The following is a 20,709-nucleotide window of genomic DNA, read 5'->3' on the forward strand; positions in this document are numbered from 1 at the left end:
ATGGCAATGATGGATGATGGTAATTATGGATGATGGTAATGATGAATGTTGGGAATGATGAATGTTAGGAATGATGAATGTTGGGAATGATGAATGTTGGGAATGATGTACTATGGGAATGATGAATGATACATAATGATGAATGTTGGCAATGATGAATGATGGGTAATGATGAACGATCCATAATGATGAACGATAGTAATGATTTAATTAATTTATTTATATTTAATTTATAGTGATATAGATTAATTGTAGATATATATAATGGTACTTTTAATCCAGAAATAAAATTATAATTTAGTTTTACTTGTCTCCAAACAAAAAAACATATTCGACCATATTGAATGATGAGTGATGGGTAATAATGATGCATAATGATGAATGATGTGTACTGATGAATGATGTGTAATGATGAATAACGTGTAAGGATGAATGATTGTAATGATGAATGATGGGAATGATGGAAAAGATGAATGATGTGTAATGAAGAATGATGTGTAATGAACAATGATGTGTAATGAAAAATGATGTGTAAGGAACAATGATGTGTAAGGAACAATGATGTGTAATGAACAATGATGTGTAATGAACAATGATGTGTAATGAAGAATGATGTGTAATGACGAATGATGTGTAATGAAAAATGATGTGTAATGAACAATGATGTGTAATGAAGAATGATGTGTAATGAACAATGATGTGTAATAATGAGTGTTGTGTAAGGATGAATCATGGTAATGATGAATGATGTGTAATGATGAATAACGTGTAAGGATGAATGATTGTAATGATGAATGATGGGAATGATGGAAAAGATGAATGATGTGTAATGAAGAATGATGTGTAATGAAGAATGATGTGTAATGAAGAATGATGTGTAATGAACAATGATGTGTAATGACGAATGATGTGTAATGAAAAATGATGTGTATTGAACAATGATGTGTAATGAACAATGATGTGTAATAATGAGTGTTGTGTAAGGATGAATCATGGTAATGATGAATGATGTGTAATGATGAATAACGTGTAAGGATGAATGATTGTAATGATGAATGATGGGAATGATGGAAAAGATGAATGATGTGTAATGAAGAATGATGTGTAATGAAGAATGATGTGTAATGAACAATGATGTGTAATGAACAATGATGTGTAATGACGAATGATGTGTAATGACGAATGATGTGTAATGAAAAATGATGTGTAATGAACAATGATGTGTAATGAACAATGATGTGTAATGAACAATGATGTGTAATGAACAATGATGTGTAATGAACAATGATGTGTAATGAACAATGATGTGTAATAATGAGTGTTGTGTAAGGATGAATCATGGTAATGATGAATGATGGGTAATGATGAATGACGGGTAATGATGAATGATGTGTAATGATGAATAATGGTAATGATGAATGATGTGTAAGGATTAATGACATGTAATGATGCATAATGTGTTATGATGAATTATTGTAATAATGAATAATTGTAATAATGAATGATGTGTAAGGATGAACGATGTGTAAGGATGAACGATGTGTAAGGATGAACGATGGGTAATGATGAATGATGGGTAATGATGAATGATTGTAAGGATGAATGATGTGTAATGATGAATGATGTGTAATGATGAATGATTGTAAGGATGAATGATTGTAAGGATGAATGATTGTTAGGATGAATGATGTGTAATGATGATGATTTGTAAGGATGAACGATTGTAAGGATGAATGATTGTAAGGATGAATGATTGTAAGGATGAATGATTGTAAGGATGAATGATGTGTAATGATGAATGATGTGTAAGGATGAATGATTGTAAGGATGAATTATGTGTAATGATGAATGATTGTAATGATGAATGATGTGTAATGATGAATGATGTGTAATGATGAATGATGTGTAATGATGAATGATGTGTAATGATGAATGATTGTAAGGATGAATGATATGTAATGATGAATGATATGTAATGATGAATGATTGTTAGGATGAATGATGGGTACTGATGAATGATGTGTAATGATAAATGATGTGTAATGATAAGTGATGTGTAATGATAAGTGATGTGTAATGATGAATGATGTGTAAGGATGAATGATGTGTAATGATGAATGACGTGCAATGATGAATGACGTGCAATGATGAATGATGTGTAAGGATGAATGATGTGTAATAATGAATGATGTGTAATGATGAATGCTTGTAAGGATGAATTATATGTAACAATGATGTGTAATGATGAATGATGTGTAATGATGAATGATGTGTAAGGATGAATGATGTTGGTTTGTTGTTTTTGTTTTACAGCATATCAACCTTTTTCAGGTTATTTAATGCCGAATCTATTTATTTTGAGAACAATTTTTTAATTGAGTATATTTGTTTTTAAGTCGGATTCTATTTAACCCATAGTTAGGACCCTAACAGGTACTACCACTCCGGGTCAGAATGAACTTGGGAGCAATGGCAATTAAAGGGTGGCTCCACACTCCCCAAGGCCTGCAAGGTGGGGCCTCACCATCGGATATAGTTTTAGGTCATATCCAGGACCGTTGTATTAAGAGTTCTTTTTAAATTCTTTTATAAAGGCCAATTTTTTTAAGATATGAGAGTATGGTGTGGGGATTGTTTTTATCTTTAATATTGTTTTCTTTGTAGAATCGATTTCTTACTGTTACAAAATCAGTACATTCAATTAATATGTGTTTGATTGTGAGTGATGTTTGACAAGGTATACAGATGGGTTGACTTTCTTTTTTTTAGGAGATATGAGTGGTTTAAGTGAGTATGGCATATTTTTATTCTTGTTAGTTTGACTTCTTTTCTGTTTAGTTTCATATTTTGTTCTTGTTTTTTTGATTTTTGGCATGATTTCGTGAAGTTTGTTGTTAGGGTGTTCATTCCAGTAGGTTTACCATTTCTCTGTTGTATATGCGTTGATACATCTTTTTAGATCTATGTATGGAATTTTAAAATTTGCATTGATTGGGAGATTTAAGGCGTTTTTTGCTGCTGAATCTGCTAATTCATTACCTTTAATACCAGCAGAAAATGATTTCTTTTTTACTGTTTTATTCAGTTAATTTCTGGAGTAATTTTGCGATTAGGGGGTTGTCCATCTTTTTATTTTTAATCGTTTTTAGGGTAGATTGGGAGTCTGAAAGGATTATAAATTTGTTTTTTTTTGTTATTGGAGGCGAGTTTGAGATCTAAGATTAGAGCATGTATTTCAGCACTGAAGATTGAAGTTTCTTTTGGGAGGTTTGATTGTTTTTTGATTGATTTATTGAGTATTGCTGCACTGGCTGTTGTGTTATTTTGTTTAGACCCATCTGTATAGATGTGTGTGTGGTCTGGATACTTTTCTTTGATTTTATCGAGATCATCATACATTATTGGATGAGTATGTTTCTTTTCATATTTACTTAAACTTAGGTCGATGTTAGGGAATACGATTTTCTAGAGAGGGGTTTTGAGTAGGACAGTTTGTGAATTTTGGTTATGCTTCTTTGGAAATCGATTTTATTCTAAGTCCAAAGGTTTTGATTGCATTTTCTTTTTGGTTGAAAAGGTGTTTACGGTTTGGATTTAAAATGCTATTGTGTGCTGGGTTTGTGGGGTTGGCTGTAAGTTTTGTGTAGTATTTTAGACCAAGGTTTTGATTTCTAAGCATTGGAAGAGTTTCATGTGCTCCTGCATACAGGCTTTCTACAGGGGAGGTTGGAAATGCTCCTAGTGCTAGTCTTAGTCTGGAGTGGCATATTGTGTTGAGGGTTTTTAGATATGACTTTCTGGTGGATTGATATATGAAGCTACCATAATCTATTTTTGATCTAATTAATGCTCTATATAGTTTGAGTAGCGCGTTCTTGTCAGCTCCCCAATCTGTATGGCCGATGACTCGTAAGAGTTGTAATGCTTTATTACATTTGGTTTTGATGTAATTTATGTGTGGAATGAAATTTAGTTTTTTGTCAAAAATGATTCCCAGCTGCTTGTGTTCATTTACGAACGGAATTTTTTCGCCTTCAATCTGTAAGGTTGGGTCAGGGTGGAGTTTGCGTTGGTTACAGAAATGGATGCATTTTGTTTTAGTTTTGGAGAATTTGAAACCATTTTTACCATTTACTAATTTTATTTATGTTATGTTGTAGTTTTCTTTCAATAGTGTGAGTGTATTTAGATCTGCAGCTGATTGAGCAGTCATCTACATATAAGGAGCTATGTATATCAGGAGAGAGTTCTTTTATAATGTTATTGATTTTTATGTTAAAGATAGTTGTTGATAATATGCTGCTTTGGGGCACTCCTTCTTCTTGATTTTGTGGGTCTGATAAAGTTGAGTCTATGCGAACTTGGAAAGATCTTTCTGTTAGGAAGTTTTTTATGAATTCAGATAATTTGCCTCTGAGTCCGATGTTGTGGAGATCTTTTATGATACCGTGTTTCCAGGTAGTTTCATATGCTTTCTCAAGACTGAAAAAACCCCAGATGTTACGTGTTCCTTATTGATAAAAGCTTCTCTAATATAATTTTTGAGGTTAGTGATGTGGTCTATACATTCTCGATTTTTTTGGTATCCACACTGGATTTCAGAAATTATTTTGTTGTCATCTAGATACCATATAAGACGGTAGTTAATCATTCTTTCAAACGTTTTGCATAGGCAGTTTGTGAGAGCTATTGGTCTGTAGTTTTCTGGGTTTGATGTATCTTTTCTCAGTTTGGGTATTGGTATTATTGTTGCATTTTTCCATGAAGTTGAGAAATCTTTTGTTTCCCATATTTTGTTATAAATTTTGAGAAAGAGTTTTAATGATTCGGGTGGAATTTCTTTAAGGAAGCTGTAGTACACTTCATCTGGTCCTACAGCTGAGTTATGGGATTTTTCTATGGCGGTTTCTAGTTCATTGAGTGAGAAGATTTCATTGTAAGGCTCTTGGTTTTTGGAGTTAAAGTTTATTTTGTACTTTTCTTCATGTTTCTTAAGTATTTGGAATTGTTTATTGTAGTGTTTTGATGGTGAATTTTCAGCAAAGGTTTTAGCTAGTGTGTTAGCAATATCTTTTTTATCAGTTATTTTCTGTTTATTTGTGAGAAGGTGTTTGATTGGATTCGGATTATATTTTCCTATTTATTTTCCTAATCATTTCCCAGACGGTTTTGGGTTTAGTGGTGATATTGATTTTGTTGACAAATTGTTGCCAGCAGGTTCTTTTGGATTCTTTGTTTTTCGAGTTTTAGCTCTTTGGATTGTATTCTATTAAGTTGTTGGTTGTGGGTTGTTTTTTAAATTTTCTTAAGGCTGCCTTTCTCTGTCTAATGGCCGTTTTACATTCTGGATTGAACCATGGTTTGTTTTTTTTTCCAGGAGGAGAATTTTTGGGTATGCATTTTTTGGCTATTGTTATGAGTAATTCCGTGAATACTTCTACTGTTTGGATTTGATGTTCTGTTAGTTTTAGTGATCAAAGTTCTTTAAATTCAGCCCAGTTGGCTTTGTTTGTGTTCCACCTGGATATGTGGTTTTGGATGGAGTTACTATAATTGATTAAAATAGGGAAATGATCACTTCCACAGGGTTCTTCGTAAGTGCTCCATGTATAATCCAAGAAGCTTGATGGATCATACGTGGTAAGATCAATGGCACTAGTTGATCCGTTTGTTGGATTTAAGTATGTGGGCTTTTTTTGATTGAGAAGGAACAAGTTATTTTTATTAATTGTTCAACTTTGTTTCCTTTTGAGCTTGTGACTTCGCATCCCCATAACATATTGTAGCAGTTAAAGTCTCCTAGGAGAATGAATGGTGAAGGTAGTTGTTTTATTAAATTTTCTAGTTCATTTTCATTTATTGGTTCATGAGGAGGAGGTATATTGAGCATATTGTGATTGTTTTGTGAAATGTGACTTGAGTTATAATTGCTTGGAGATTTGTTTTGACAGAGAAATTGCTTTGAGGTATGTCATTCCTTACAAGAATTGAGGTGCCTTCATTAGCACGAAGACCTGTGTTATGGAAATAGTTGTATTGTTCATAGTTTGGTGTTTTGAAATGGTTATTGTTTTGTAGGAAGGTTTCTTGTAAGCAAACAATGGCTGGGTTGAAGAGTGAGATGAGTATAAGAAGTTCATTATAGTTAGATCTTATTCCACGACAATTCCATTGGATAATTTGTTGTGTTTTATTTCTATCCATGAGGATGTTTAGTTTTCCTCTATTTCCATCTCTTTAGAAGTAGAGGGTTTATCTTTTGTCGGAGTTTGTGTCTTTGCTGAAGTGTTTTGCTGGGTTTTTTCTTTTTTTTTGTTTGTTTGGATCTGGACGTCGATCTGAATCTTGCTTGAGATGTTGCTGTTTTGGCTTCTTGTTCATTTTTTCCCTCTTGATTACTTGTGTTTATCTAGGGTGTTTTCGGTTTCCATCTTTTCTAGAATTTGGAATCTATTTTGAGTATCTATTGTTTGGTTTTCTTCTTTTCTGGAACGTTCTTTATTTGCTGTTTTATCATTGCTTATGTTTTTATTAATTTCTGGTGGTTGTTTTGTTGGTTTCTGTGATAATTTTTTTAATGGTTCTCTCGTAGATGGAATCTTACTTTCTTTGTTTGGATTTGTTATTTCTATTTTGTTTCCCAGATTTGAGTATTTTTCTTTTAGGCTATTTTGAAATTCTGGCCATTCTTTAATGTTCAATGTAATCAGTTTGTTTATCAGTTCCCTATATTGATCATGTATTTCATTATGTTGGTATGGTTTAGTTGTCTTTTTTGTTGTCTCAACATATGTGTTGTCTTTCATGTACATCTCAACTATTTTCTGGCTTCTGAAAAGGTGTTTTTTTTGTACTTTACTTCTATAATTTCTCTTTCTTTTTTATATGTTTTGCATATTTTAGAGAAGACCGGGTGATCTTCTTTGCAGTTAGTGCATTTCACCTCATTTATGCATTTTTCTTCGGTGTGGTCAGGTTCTTTGTTGCCGCATTTTCCACATTTTTATTCCTTTACAGGTTTCTTTATGATGTCCATATTTTTGGCAATGGAAACATCTTAATGGAGCTGGGATATATTGGTCTACTTTTACATTTAAGTAGCCAATTTTTATTTCCTTAGGTATTGTTGGTTTGTTAAACGTTAGTATGTATGTGTTGGTGGTTATTATTTTGTTGTTTCTTTTTATGTTTATGTTGATGTGGTTGATTACTCCTTGTTTTTCTAATTCGGTTTTTATTTCTTCTTCAGTTGCTAACGATAGTTCATAACTTCGAATTACTCGTTTCGAAGTGTTTAGTGTTTTATGGGGAAAGACTTTGCACTTGTATTCATGGAAGTTCTTCATTTTGAGTAGAGATTGAGCATCTCTAAGATTGGTTATCTCAACTAGTAGATTTCCATCTTTTTTTTTGATCATTTTTGGTTTACTTTTTGTGGATAATATCTTTTCTATTAGGAAAGGTGATAAATTTCCAATTCTTTTATTTTCGATTAATTAAATAACCAAGAATCGTGGGAAGTTTCCTTCGTTTATAGTTGGAACGGTTTTTCTAGTTTTGAATTTTTGTTCTTCTTCTGAGCTTGAGGTCAGAGTCAGAGGAATGGTTTCTTTTAAGGGCTTTGAGGGGGATGCATTTGTTTTTATCAGCCATGGATTTTGGGATTTATTTTTCATCAACCACGCTCCCTACCCACCTCGGAGTCCAAAATTGGGGCATAGTAAGGGGGAAACCCATTCGCCTTGACCATGTCGGAGCTACATGGAGGATATACTCTTTTTGTAAGGAGTTCTCAAGCACTATATTTTCTGTTCAATATGTCCTCAAAAATACATTTGCTCAGATGGACTATTGAGTTTTGGTCTTTCCAATCGAATGATCCTTGCCACCGCCTTCTAGCACTTACTTGGTTTGCCTATTTTTTGTAGTGGGGGAAGAAAAAAAAAATGAGAGTTCCTTTAAGTTTCGTTCTTTGTTGTGGTAGTTGGTACTTTGGATGTAAGTACTAATGGCATAACTGGTCGATTGGTCGGATCGGGCCTCTCCGACTGCTCGTCTAGCCAAAGTAAAGGCCGAAGTAATGTGTTGCAGTGCCTAAACTTTTATGCACCCAGGTCTAGGTTAGCTGAATCACTAGGATCACGTCCTAAGGCATTACGGGTAACCCACGGCTAACTGGTTGCCCCATTGAGGGATATTTATCCAGTCGGCTTATTCTAGTGCGCTATCAACTGGGCAAAAAAAAGGTGGGGGCGACAGGGTTGGTAAGTAGGGAAGGAAAAGGAAAGGAGAGGGGAAGGGGGTTGTTGTTTTTGTTTTTGCAGAACATATTTAAGTTTTACAAAAGAGCATAGAAAACAAAAACAGAAAATCAACGTAGGTGCATTGTCTCAGGAAGCCAATAGACAGCCTGATCTGGTAGCACCAGGATGAATGATGGGTAATGATGAATAATGGTAATGATGAATGATGTGTAAAGATTAATGATGTGTAAGGATGAATGATGTGTAAGGATGAATGATGTGTAAGGATGAATGATGTGTAAGGATGAATGATGTGTAAGAATGAATGATGTGTAAGAATGAATGATGTGTAAGAATGAATGATGTGTAAAAATTAATGATGTGTAAAGATTAATGATGTGCAAAGATTAATGATGTGCAAAGATTAATGATGTGTAAAAATTAATGATGTGCAAAGATTAATGATGTGCAAAGATTAATGATGTGCAAAGATTAATGATGTGTAAGGATGAATGATGTTTAAAGATTAATGATGTGTAATGATGAATGATGTGTAACGATGAATGATGTGTAATGATGAATGATGCGTAACGATGAATTTTGTGTACGGATGAATGATCGTAAGGATGAATGATGTGTAATGATGTGTAAGGATGAATGGTGTGTAATGATGTGTAAGGATGAATGGTGTGTAATGATGTGTAAGGATGTAATGATGATGTGTAATGATGAATGATGTGTAATAATGAATGATGGTAATAATGAATGATGGGTAAGGATTAATGATGTGTAAGGATGTATAATGTGTAAGGATTAATGATGTGTAAGGATTAATGATGTGTAAGGATTAATGATGTGTAAGGATTAATGATGTGTAAGGATTAATCATGTGTAAGGATTAATCATGTGTAAGGATTAATCATGTGTAAGGATTAATCATGTGTAAGGATTAATCATGTGTAAGGATTAATCATGTGTAAGGATTAATCATGTGTAAGGATGTATAATGTGTAAGGATGTATAATGTGTAAGGATGTATAATGTGTAAGGATGTATAATGTGTAAGGATGTATAATGTGTAAGAATTAATGATGGGTAAGAATTAATGATGGGTAAGAATTAATGATGGGTAAGGATGAATGATGGGTAAGGATGAATGATGGGTAAAGATGAATGATGGGTAAGGATGAATGATGGGTAAGGATGAATGATGGGTAAGGATGAATGATGGGTAATGATGAGTGCTGAAAATGATGAATGATGGATAATGATGAATGTTGGGAATGATGAACGATGGGTAATGATGAATGTTGGGAATGATGAACGATGGGTAATGATGAATGATGGGTAAACTACCATCACATGAGATCTCTTTTGTGCCAAACATGCAATATATTGTTGATCGTTTTTCTGAGCCAACTTAGAAGCTATGGACAAGTTCATTTATTTGGTCAGTATCCTGCCAAGGACAGTAAACATAGATGAAGTTGACTGCAGCATAGTGAAAGCTAGCACTGATTTGGACATCTCTGATCCATTGTGTGAGAGCATAGAGAAATTTGGCTGCAGACCAGACTTCAAGTATACAGAGCTGTGATTCTGCTCATCCTCATGTATGCTTGTGAAATCTGGACCATATATGCCAGACATGCCAAGAAACTGAACCATTTTCACATGACCTGCCTCATAGACTCTTGAAAATCAAATGACAAAACAAGATACCAGACATAGGTATCCAACCTCCCGTCAGTACCAGTCGGGAAAATCGGACTTTCACCATCTGACTCCAACTCCTTGAATTCCTAGACTCTGACTACTTTGATATCTTAGACTCCAACTCCTTGACCTCTATGTGAAAATCTATTCTGCAGATCCATATACCAGCCTCCCATGCCTATTTAGCATGCATTTTATAATTACTTTTCGTGTATATCATTTTTTATGTTTAACATTCACTTATATGATAAATATACTCACATATACACTCTACCAGCTCTATTTATTTAATGCTAACTCTACCAGCTCTATTTATTTATTTATTTAACATTAACTCATAACAAGGCATATCACCACTTGCGTGAAAAAGGCTACTTTTTGGGACCATGTCTAGGAAAGATTAGCAAGATTCCGGTTTATGTTACACTTAAACTTCTGCATATCAGTATGACCAGGAAAGCAGGTAGCAGGAAGGGGATTCCAAAGTCTAGTTGTTCAAGGGAAGAGAATAGAAAGCTTTTTGGCATTTAGGGATCTCAACAGTGAAGGGGTGAGATCTTATTGCTAAACGAATTTGTCGGGGATATGTATGGGGTACAAGTGCAATGAGTTCACCAGAACACATTCCATTAAAACATTCACAGAGATGTAACATTGTGACGATAAGACAAGAGCTGGAGCTTAGTTGATAAAATGGGACAGATTAGATTGACAACTCTTTTTTGTAATCTATCCAAGATACACCAGCCTAGATGTGGCTACAATACTCCATGCATGAGCGAATGGTGGCCTTGTAGAGATATGGGATACTCTCAGGTGTGAGTAGTCTTCTAGCTTGATAGAGAGAACCCACCATCTTTGCAGCAGTCTTTGCAATGCCCTCTAGGTATTTGTTCCAGTTCATATTGCCCACAAAGTAAAATATGGTGAAATAGTCTCAAAAAAGGAGTTTGAAGGTAGAATTCTCAGGTAGGGTGTTATTTTTCATCGATATAGGCTGTTCAAGAGGGGTCTTGTAATTGTTAAAGGAGAGGAGCTTAGTTTTACTAGCATTAAATGTTACCATCCATTTGCTTCCCCATTCAACTATGGTTTGGAGGCCATTTTCTAATGATTCTGCCATTGTCTTAGATTTATTTACATCTTTTCTTCCCTAATGCATGTTATAGAGCATTGTATCATCAGCAAATATACCCATCTTGGACACAATATTATCAAGGAGGACGTTGTGAATGTGAAAGCCGGCAATAGGAAGAGCCTATCTACTTCTTAAGCAAGTTACATTTGCAAGCCGGGAATTTGTTCGAGTCACCAGCTTCAGGAAGGTTGTCAACCATGACTGAGGAGGCCTCCCTCTCTCAGTTTTGTTATCAGAATTTTCTTTCTCTTAGATGGATGATTTGACAAGATCTACAGGTTCATCACACTGAGAGGTTTAACCATGCGCCTGGTTTCTACACCAGCCCCCACATGGATGAAGATATTGAGTATCTTACTTTAAAGTTTTTCTCTATTCTTCACAAATAAGCGCAAGATTGGAGATAGATTCTCCTCTAACATTTATAAGAAATTTTATCTTTCAAATACTGTGAGAAAACCAATCTGCTCTAGCAACTAATTGGTTTTAAAAGAATGAATAGGATATTAATAATTATTTGAATATGTAAGAGAATATAAAGCAAAGAAAACAAAAGAAATGCTGGGACTAGATCTACATAAAGAGATTCCACACAACACAGATATATAGATGCACTTAACTTGGTGTTCTTTGAGTGACCCATGTTGGTCGAGCTAAAAGACCAGTGTCTCCACGTGGAATGAATTGGGGTGCAAAGATTAGCATTTATTTTAGAGCAGTAAGAGGGTGGGTGGAGAATCTGCCTTAAGAGCCAAATGTGTGCTTTGATTTTAATACATCTTTGGCCCAACTCTCTTACTGATCTACATCAATGATCTTCCAAATCACACCCTAAGATCATTCTTTTATTTAATTGAAACAATATAATTTCCGATTTCTATATTAATAATTTAAAACATACAAACTCATTTATCAAAGGTGATGAATGCTAGAAAAGAGATGTGTATCTCCAATTTTTCTGTTGTGTATATCTACAATACAAAGCTGAATGTCTGTATGTGTGTCTGGTCACAAATAGGCTCCTATATGGTTGACTATTATAGAAAACTGATCAAATATAATGATAGAAGATTTATTGAGACACAGGAATGGGTATGTTTGATCTGGCATAATGATGATTCATTAAAATTGTGGGATCTGCGTATGCACCTGGTCCACAAAGTATGGAAATAAAAAATTTAAAAATTAAACAAAAAAACGTTTACAAGTGTTTTCAATATAGATGTACATAATAATACTTTGATTAGTATGTTTTAACTTAAATAAGGATAGTATAATAAAATTGTGGGGTCTGCGTTCGCACCTGGCCTCCATAGAATGGAAATAGGTATAAATTTAATAAAGACTTTTCATATCTATATGTGTAAGTATACTTTGATAATTATGTTTCAGTTTGAAGATTTATGGTATAATAAAATTAATGGGTGTTCGTTCGCACCTGACCTCCATAGAATGGAAATATGTCACAAAGTTTAACAAGGTTTTTTAATATAGATCCACAGAATATTGTGATAATTGTTTCCGCGTGAACAGGTATGGTATAATAAATTATGGAGTTTATCTATTTTATTTTTACTTTCATCATATTTTGCTTTGGTTTTAATACCCCCAAATTCGGAACTATCTCTTTACAACCCTTCCTTTTCGTAACCTATCATCTATATATATAAAAGCCAAACGTCTGTGTGTATGTATGTATGTTTGTTTGTAACGCTAAAACTTTTGAAAGACGAAACCAAACTTGACAAATTTGGTATCATATTGAAGCCCCATCATCCGGATGACAAATATCGAAATTTCACGTCAAACGGACCACTAGAAGTGGGTCAACTGATCAGTTTTCTTCAAGGGGGGCCCCAAAAAAAACCTATCATTATCTATATATATAAAAGACAAATGTTTGTTTGTAACGCTAAAACTTGAGATGAAAGATTCCTCTCCCCTAAGAATAAAACATATGTTCAATATCTGCTTTTGTCTTTTCATTGTTTATACGGTCCCGAGCAACGCCGGGTAGCCCTGCTAGTACTTTCATAAATCAGAGTCCATTTTCTGTAGGCTGTTTTTGAACCCAGTCAACGATGGGTACTTTTGCTAGTACATATATATTACTAACTATTACTAATATATTACAAACAAATGACATGCGAGAAAAATCTGGGAAAATAGTTTAAAGTGGGTAGATAGTACAGAAAATAGAAATGGAAATAAAATAATACAATAAAATAAATAAATTTTTTAGCAATATCTATTTTAAAGGCAGATTAAGGAATGGTTAAAATTTTAAATAGATTTAAAGCTTTTTTTTAAATGCAAAGCCATCTTACAAAATTTCATTATATTTTATTGTATAATATGGGGAATAGACTCGCCAGTTAAAATGAATTCAGATAAGAATAGGAGTTTGGAAATGTGGTTTAAAATACACTATAAGTACATCTAAAAACACAAACTAAATTTCAGTTTAAAAGGGACTACAATATTTCGATATAGGAAAACCTCTTTAGGCCATGATATTTCAAAGCCAAACACTTCTCTTCAGAAGAGGGGAGTAAAGACACATATAGAGAGAAATTTTTAAAAAGATATTATTGCCTTTATGAAAAGAGGATCAAAGGAAAAACATGGAGCTGTACTGAGACTAAAGCCAATTCTAGGACTGCTAGCAATGACTGTAAAAGAGTAATAAAGAATGCGAGAGAGTTATATGCTCAGTCCATTAAGTCCAAAGTAGCTAGCTAAGCAGCAGCTTGATTGCCACCAGTTTTGGCAAATAGCAAACAGGACCCTGAACAGAATCATGTGCTCTATCCCAACCATCATCAAAGTTAAGTTAATCTCGTCAGCATCAGACAAAATCAAACTCTTTGACAAGAATTTTGCAACTAATTATACCCTATGCGACTAAGGCCGACAACCCCTCGTATTTCCTCTTTTATCAGAAAACACACTATGTGATATACAAATATCTGTGTGTGATGTTGCCATGCTAATCAAAAACCTTGATTCCAGTAAAGCAACTGACCCTGGTGGCATTTCAATTATAGTGCTGAAAACGCTTCAACCAGAACTAGTTCCCATACTTAAAAAGCTGTTTAAACATTGTCTTAAAGAGAATTGTTTCCCAACACCCTGGAAAACCTCACCAGTGTACCCTGTATTTAAGAATTCAGGTGATCGGTTATCTTCCTCTCAGTACAGACCAATAAATCTCCTGTGTTGACACCCTAACCCTTATACTATAATTTTCCAATTAGTCATTAATCCATAAACCATATTTGATCTTTTCTTAACCATAGTAGATATTCACCTTTAATCTACACCCCACACTCATACATACCTTCTTTAAAAATGTAACCAATCTTAATCCTATTCTGAGAAGTGTAACTTCAAAGCAGATACTAATTCTTTGATAATAACTATCAATCCTAACTATCCATGCGGGAGCATAGAAATACCTGGCTTTGGAACCAGGTGCAGGGAAAACCCTCTCAGTGATAATGGACCATAAGATCTGGTTAGGTCATCCATCTAGGAAAACTCCCGATTTGTAAACCTGTGCCATTGATCTCATACGTCTTGGCATCAAACAGAGGAGGAAGGCCTCCTCATTCCTGGACGACAACCTTCCTAGAGCTGGTAACTTGATCAATCTGCCTATCTATACTCCATACTCCTTCTTTGCCTATTAGCCAGGAGCAGACATGCGGCCACAAGGACTCATTAGAGCTGCCAAGTGCTTAGCCTTGTTTCCTGACTAGAGCAATGAATGCTGTCCCCCACATTTGCCTTATTCCCTTCCCCTATTCCTGGGCATCTTGGGGGTGCTTATTTACCATATATGCTAACGTGATTGGACTGGGCCACTCCTGTCGGACAGGTTTGAGGGTACCTGTTTGACAGTTGTTGGTTGCTGTTTCCAACTGACAGTACAGGTGCCCTAACTCTTTGATAGCACTTAGAGCGGCTGTTCTATCATCAGTTGTGTAATATTGGGATATTTATAGTGCCATGTCGCACATAGAAAGGTACCCTGCATTCATCTCTGGTGGACATTCCCGAGGCCACATTCCTGTGGATGAGGAGCCGGCTAATGGTCTACTCGTGTTGCATGATGGTGGCTATGCATATCCGTTTTGCCTAGCAACTCAATCTAGATCTGAAACTACGAACTAGAATGAAATGACAGCTCAATCCAAGAAAAAAACAAAAAAAAAAACGTTTAAACCAGACACACGCCTCCTCCCTTGAGGCTTGCATTTACACATATCCAAAGACTAACTAATTTAGATGATTAAGAACCATTTCTCCTAGCAAACTCCCTGGATATCTTAGCACTAAGACTTGCACCCCTCCATCATCTTTAACATATCTGGTTATCTTTCACTTTGTCATAAGGACTTTAACAGGAATGGACTTGGAATCTATATTTGTAACACCCTCTCCTGTCTAGGGAATCTAAACTAAAATCAGGTGACCAAACCTCCATGTGCTTTAAACTAAATTTACAACTTAGCGTTAGCTACCTGTATTTTCTTTATTGCTCTCAATCAACCCAGGACTGTACTATAATCAATCATGTTTCTGACAGTAGAAATCTCTAGATGTAAGATAGCCTTCTACTCCAGTAGTTTCTTCCCCAGAACCGCTAGACTTTGGAATTCCCTTCTGGGTCCCTGCTTCCCCAACTGTACTGAAATGCAGAAGTTCAAGTGTAACGTGAACCGACATCTTGCTACCCAACTCCCTACATAGTACCCCTGTAACTTATGTCCCTGATAGTAGCAGTCTACATCAAAGTGGCAACATGCTTTGTTTGGGGTGAAAATGTAAAAAAAAAAAAAAAAAAAAAAGAAGAAAAAAAATTGTAAGAAAGAAGTAGCAACAACTAAGATTGAATATATCAAAACCACCAGGAAACACATTGAAACGCAGAAAGTAGGAAGTCATGATTTCTGGAAAATCTACAATGGTGTAATAAATAATGGGCAATCGACAATATCCCCATTATCAAACAATCATGAGGTTTTCTGCACAGCAACTGAAAAAGCTAACATGTTTGCCTGTTATTTTTCCTCAAACTCTACCTTGAACTCAGCAAACCATTCCCTCCCTGTGGACAGAAACCACACTAGATGATTTGAAAATCATGCCTTCTTAAGTACATGATATCATAAAAAACCTAAACACCTCAAAAGCATGTGGACCTGATCTCATCCCGGCTGTGCTATTAAAAAAGGCTCCGCTGAGGTTGCTCCAGTTCTCTCTAAACTCTTTAACAAATGTATAATGAATCTTGCTTTCCTGACAGCTGGAATACTGCTTCTGTGGTACCAGTTTACAAAATCTCTGGCGAACGAACTGACCCATTAAATTATTGCCCAATTAACCTCCTCCCGCTTTTCACCAAAATATTTTAGTCTAATTAATCAAGTCCACTACCTTACAGCTGCTAAACTTCTGTTTGACCATCAATATGGATTTAGGCAAGCCTGTTCTACTGCAGATATTCTAACTAATCTCTGAACGTATATACCAAGCACTGGATAAGGCAGGGGAGGGCAGTAGTCCTATATATATATATCTAAGGCTTTTGACAGGGTATGGCATGATGGTCTTCTCAGGAAAATAAAATCTATGGTATTACTGGACGAATGCTTAACATAATTAAATCCTTTTCAAATGAGAGAAGAATCCAGGTTTTTCTCCATAGGCGTAGGTCCAAACAATATGATATAAATGTAGGTGTACCTCAGGGCTCGATCCTTATCTGATAAAATTGTCTCTGACATGGATATCTTTGCTGATGACACCACGCTCTATAGCAGGCACGTAGATGATAACGTTCAAAGCTGCCAAGACAAAGTTTGTTTCCTTTAATAATTACATGAAACCTTACCAACCACGAATAGCTATGGCTAATAATACATTACCTGAAAGTACTTCGTTCAAACTCCTCGGCTTAACATTCACAGGGAACATGAGTTGGAATAAATACATTGAGATAATTGCCAAAGCTGCTGCGATGAAGGTGGGCTCTTTCTACCGTGCTAGAAAGTTACTTACGCCTGAAAGTATCCTGTACCTCTACAAAGTTACCATTCGCCCATGTATCGAGTACTGCTGTCACATTTGGGCTGGTGCATCTGTTACTAGTCTCTCACTCCTGGACAGTGTTCTAAAGAGAGTCGCCAACCTGATAGGCCCTTAACTGTTATTTAAGCTTCAGCCCCTGTCACATCGATGAAATGTTGTAAACCTCTGCTTGTTTTACAAGTATTTTAATGGTGGATGCTCTGACGAACTACAAGCTCTTGTACCCCCCTCGATGAAAATACCCTTGAAAACTTAGATCCCTGATAGTAGCCCCCTACAACAAAGTGGCAATGTGCCTTGTTTGGTTAGAAAATGTAATAATAAAAAAAAAAAAAAACACTGCTAAAACCGAACAGGAAAACCATGTAAAAAAATAAATTCATTGGAGTCGGAGTCGGATAAAAAAAAAAATTCTGACTCCGACTCCTTGTACTTTTAGAAATTTGACTCCGACTCCAGCTAAAACCTTTGACTCCTTCCGACTCCAACACCGCAACCCTGGTCAGTACACACTATGTTAAAACTGCCAGATTTGTTGGGCAGGTCGTATATGTTGATATGTCAGATTCAAGAACAGCCTGAAGGTCTCCCTCAAACAGTTTGGTTATTATTCTAACTCATGGGAAAAACTAACCCAGGACAGATGTTTCTGGTGTATGGCAAGCCACAAAGGGACTACAAATGCTGTATCTGCATGCATTGAATAACCCAAGACAAAACATAGAATCAGAAAATACAGAGCCGGCAGTACCTCTGCTACAGAATCATCCCACAGATATTCCACACGCGTAAGATACTTCAGAACTCAAATCGGTCTAACAAGCCATCTCCAAACGCACAGAACAATTGTATAATCATAGCCATTTTAACAAGCAGTGGATGAACATTACATTACACAAAAAAACATTAAATATAATGCTTTAAGGTGTTTTTAAAAAATGCTGAGCAGCATTTTTAGGATTCCACTAAAGTTAATGTTAACCATTGCATGCAACAAATAATTTCATTTCGTCCATTCATACAAATGAATATCAGTACATTACTCAACATGTGAGAAGTGATGAGAATGTTTACAAATTGACACTTGAACTGAATTATCAGTAAAATCAATGCTTTTTTTTTGGAAAAACCTGCAGATCTGTTCTTTTTTTTATTCTAAGCAAAAGGGAAATACAAATGCTATTAAAGTATAAGTCAACTGAAAAGATTCAAAATTTTAAAAATGAACATCTGATAGGAACCTTAGAAGTCTAGCATGAGTAGAATTTCCATTGTTTCAAGTACAAAATCACCAGCATACAGCATTTTTTTTCTCAAAATCCATTGGACAACTTATTGGACAACTAAGACACAAATGAAAGTCAACAAACAAACTTAGTAGATAACCCTGACATACTCCTACTTAAATCTGTCACTAAATGTGTTTACTAAAAACAAGTTGATTAGAAGCAATGAAAACCTGCTGATGCTAGTTTCACTATGACATAAACCTTTTTGTGCCTAACATTTACAATGTCATTTGATAAATTCTGAAAGTTATTTAATTGTATCATCGATTTCTCTTATAAGAGTTGGAAGTGCTCTATTTATTTTTTTTCTTTCAGGCATATAAATTGTGATAAAAACACAATTTTAAACAGCATGGCAAGGTAGATGATAGGACTTTCGTTTCCTATATGAAAAAATGCTGTATGTTGGTGATTGTGTACTTGCCTATGAAACAATGGAAATATTAAAATTGGTTTGGCAAATAGATTCCAATTTTACTGCATTTTCTTATTAAGTATATTAAATATTTAATTAAAAAGAAAGATTGTATGATGAATATTAATCAAATATTTAAATGCAAAGTTCCTCAATTTTATCATGTTTTCTTTCTACAGTTTTACACAAGGTCAATTAAATGTGGGCTGCCTTTGTGGCAGTCACAGCTCTATTGAGGGTCTTTCTTAAGTCATGAGTAGTCACATCATCTCTATAATAATACTTCTCATGTATGTATTTTTGGTGTCAACAATAAAAACATTATACATTATTTTTTGTTCACTACTAATCAAATATTTTTATTGAAATTAATAATGTAATAGAGAAATTTATAAAAATATTTAAATAAAAAAAATGAAATTTAATTCATCATAATACATTTAGGTTTCTTTGTAAACAAGGCTTTTTAATCTTTTGTTAATAATAAAAACACTGAATTACTTTATGACCATTTGAAATATGAATGAAATTTGGAAACATTTAAAAAGTAAATAATTTCCGATTTCAAATTCTTAAATTCTCATGGCATCACAAAATTAGTTTATAACTAGCATAGGTGCCCGACGTTGCTCGAATGTTTGGAGGTATGTGTTGAGCAAAAAAAAAAAAAAAGTGGTAGTAGGAAGGCAGGCTCGAACCCATACCGCAAAGGAGGAAAAGAACGCGAAAAAAACGTGACATCTTCGCTGTTACGACCACCACCAACCCAGAAGTGACATAGGTTTTAATTAAGGCTAGACAATCGAAAAGAGGGGATGACTTTCGAAAATATTGGTGAAAAAAGCGATCCCTCCCTGTAGAAAAGTGCCCAGTTGAGGGTGAAGAAATGAATGTTTTTAGCCAATTTTTCGATATTTGTTGTCTGAAGGGTTGAGCTTCAAAACAATACTAATCTTGTGAAAATTTGTTGCTTCTGTCGAAAGTTTTAGGCAGACATGCAAACATACATACATTTATATATTGGTAGCTCAAATTTTCGACCCAAACTGATTAAAAAGTTTTCCCTATCTCTGAATACTCTTTATGTAAAATTTCAAATGTTTAGACCAGAAATTGTCTGAGTAATTTGACCGCAGAGGTCAAATTTTTTTTAAACTTTGACCCCTATTATGACCCTTTAACATTTATTGTTTTGGACTCAAATCAAGTTATAAAGTTAGATCCATGTCCAAGGAACCTATATCTAAAATTTCAAGTGTTTAGACCAAAAATTGTCAGGAGTTTAGTAGAGTTCTCAAACGTCAAATCGTTGAACTTTGACCCCTTAATAGCCAAATTTCTGGCCGAAAATGGATTACAAAGATTTTCCCAAATCTCACTACCCTGTATATCAAATTTCGAGTCTGTAAACTGAAAATTGGCAGAGTTATTGTGTAGGGAAATGTACACAGATAGACACACACAGCCAGACACTTTCACTTTTATAGATATATAGATTTTATTACATTTAAGTTCAAATAATTTAGTGACTTTAATAATTTAATTTAATTGCTGAAATCTTTTCTTCTTTTAAATTTGGCAAAAAATAAATTGTTACAAGAAGGCATACTTGAAAAAAGAAAGAACAACAAATAAAAGTTTGTTTTGTATAATGAAGCCTACATGAGAAATATTAATTTCTTAGTAAAATTTTTGGTGAAATATCTGTTGAAATTAACATAAAACAACAAACAAAAGACCATTCAAATCATACAATTAAAAAATGAATAGAGAACTAACATGTTATATAAAAAAAACAAACAAACAAAGAAC

General features: G+C 34.5%; 1 protein-coding gene across 1 annotated transcript in view; it reads right to left on the reverse strand.

Annotated features, from left to right (window-relative positions):
- The window catches only part of LOC145273799 (glucose-6-phosphate isomerase-like), a 57,309-nt gene that overhangs the window by 11,472 nt on the left and 25,128 nt on the right, over window positions 1-20,709 (reverse strand). The gene's annotated exons all lie outside the window — the stretch shown is intronic.

This window comes from Euprymna scolopes, unplaced genomic scaffold (genome assembly GCF_053919585.1).
Source record: "Euprymna scolopes isolate OS-2025 unplaced genomic scaffold, ASM5391958v1 sca18, whole genome shotgun sequence".
NCBI lineage: Eukaryota > Metazoa > Mollusca > Cephalopoda > Sepiida > Sepiolidae > Euprymna > Euprymna scolopes.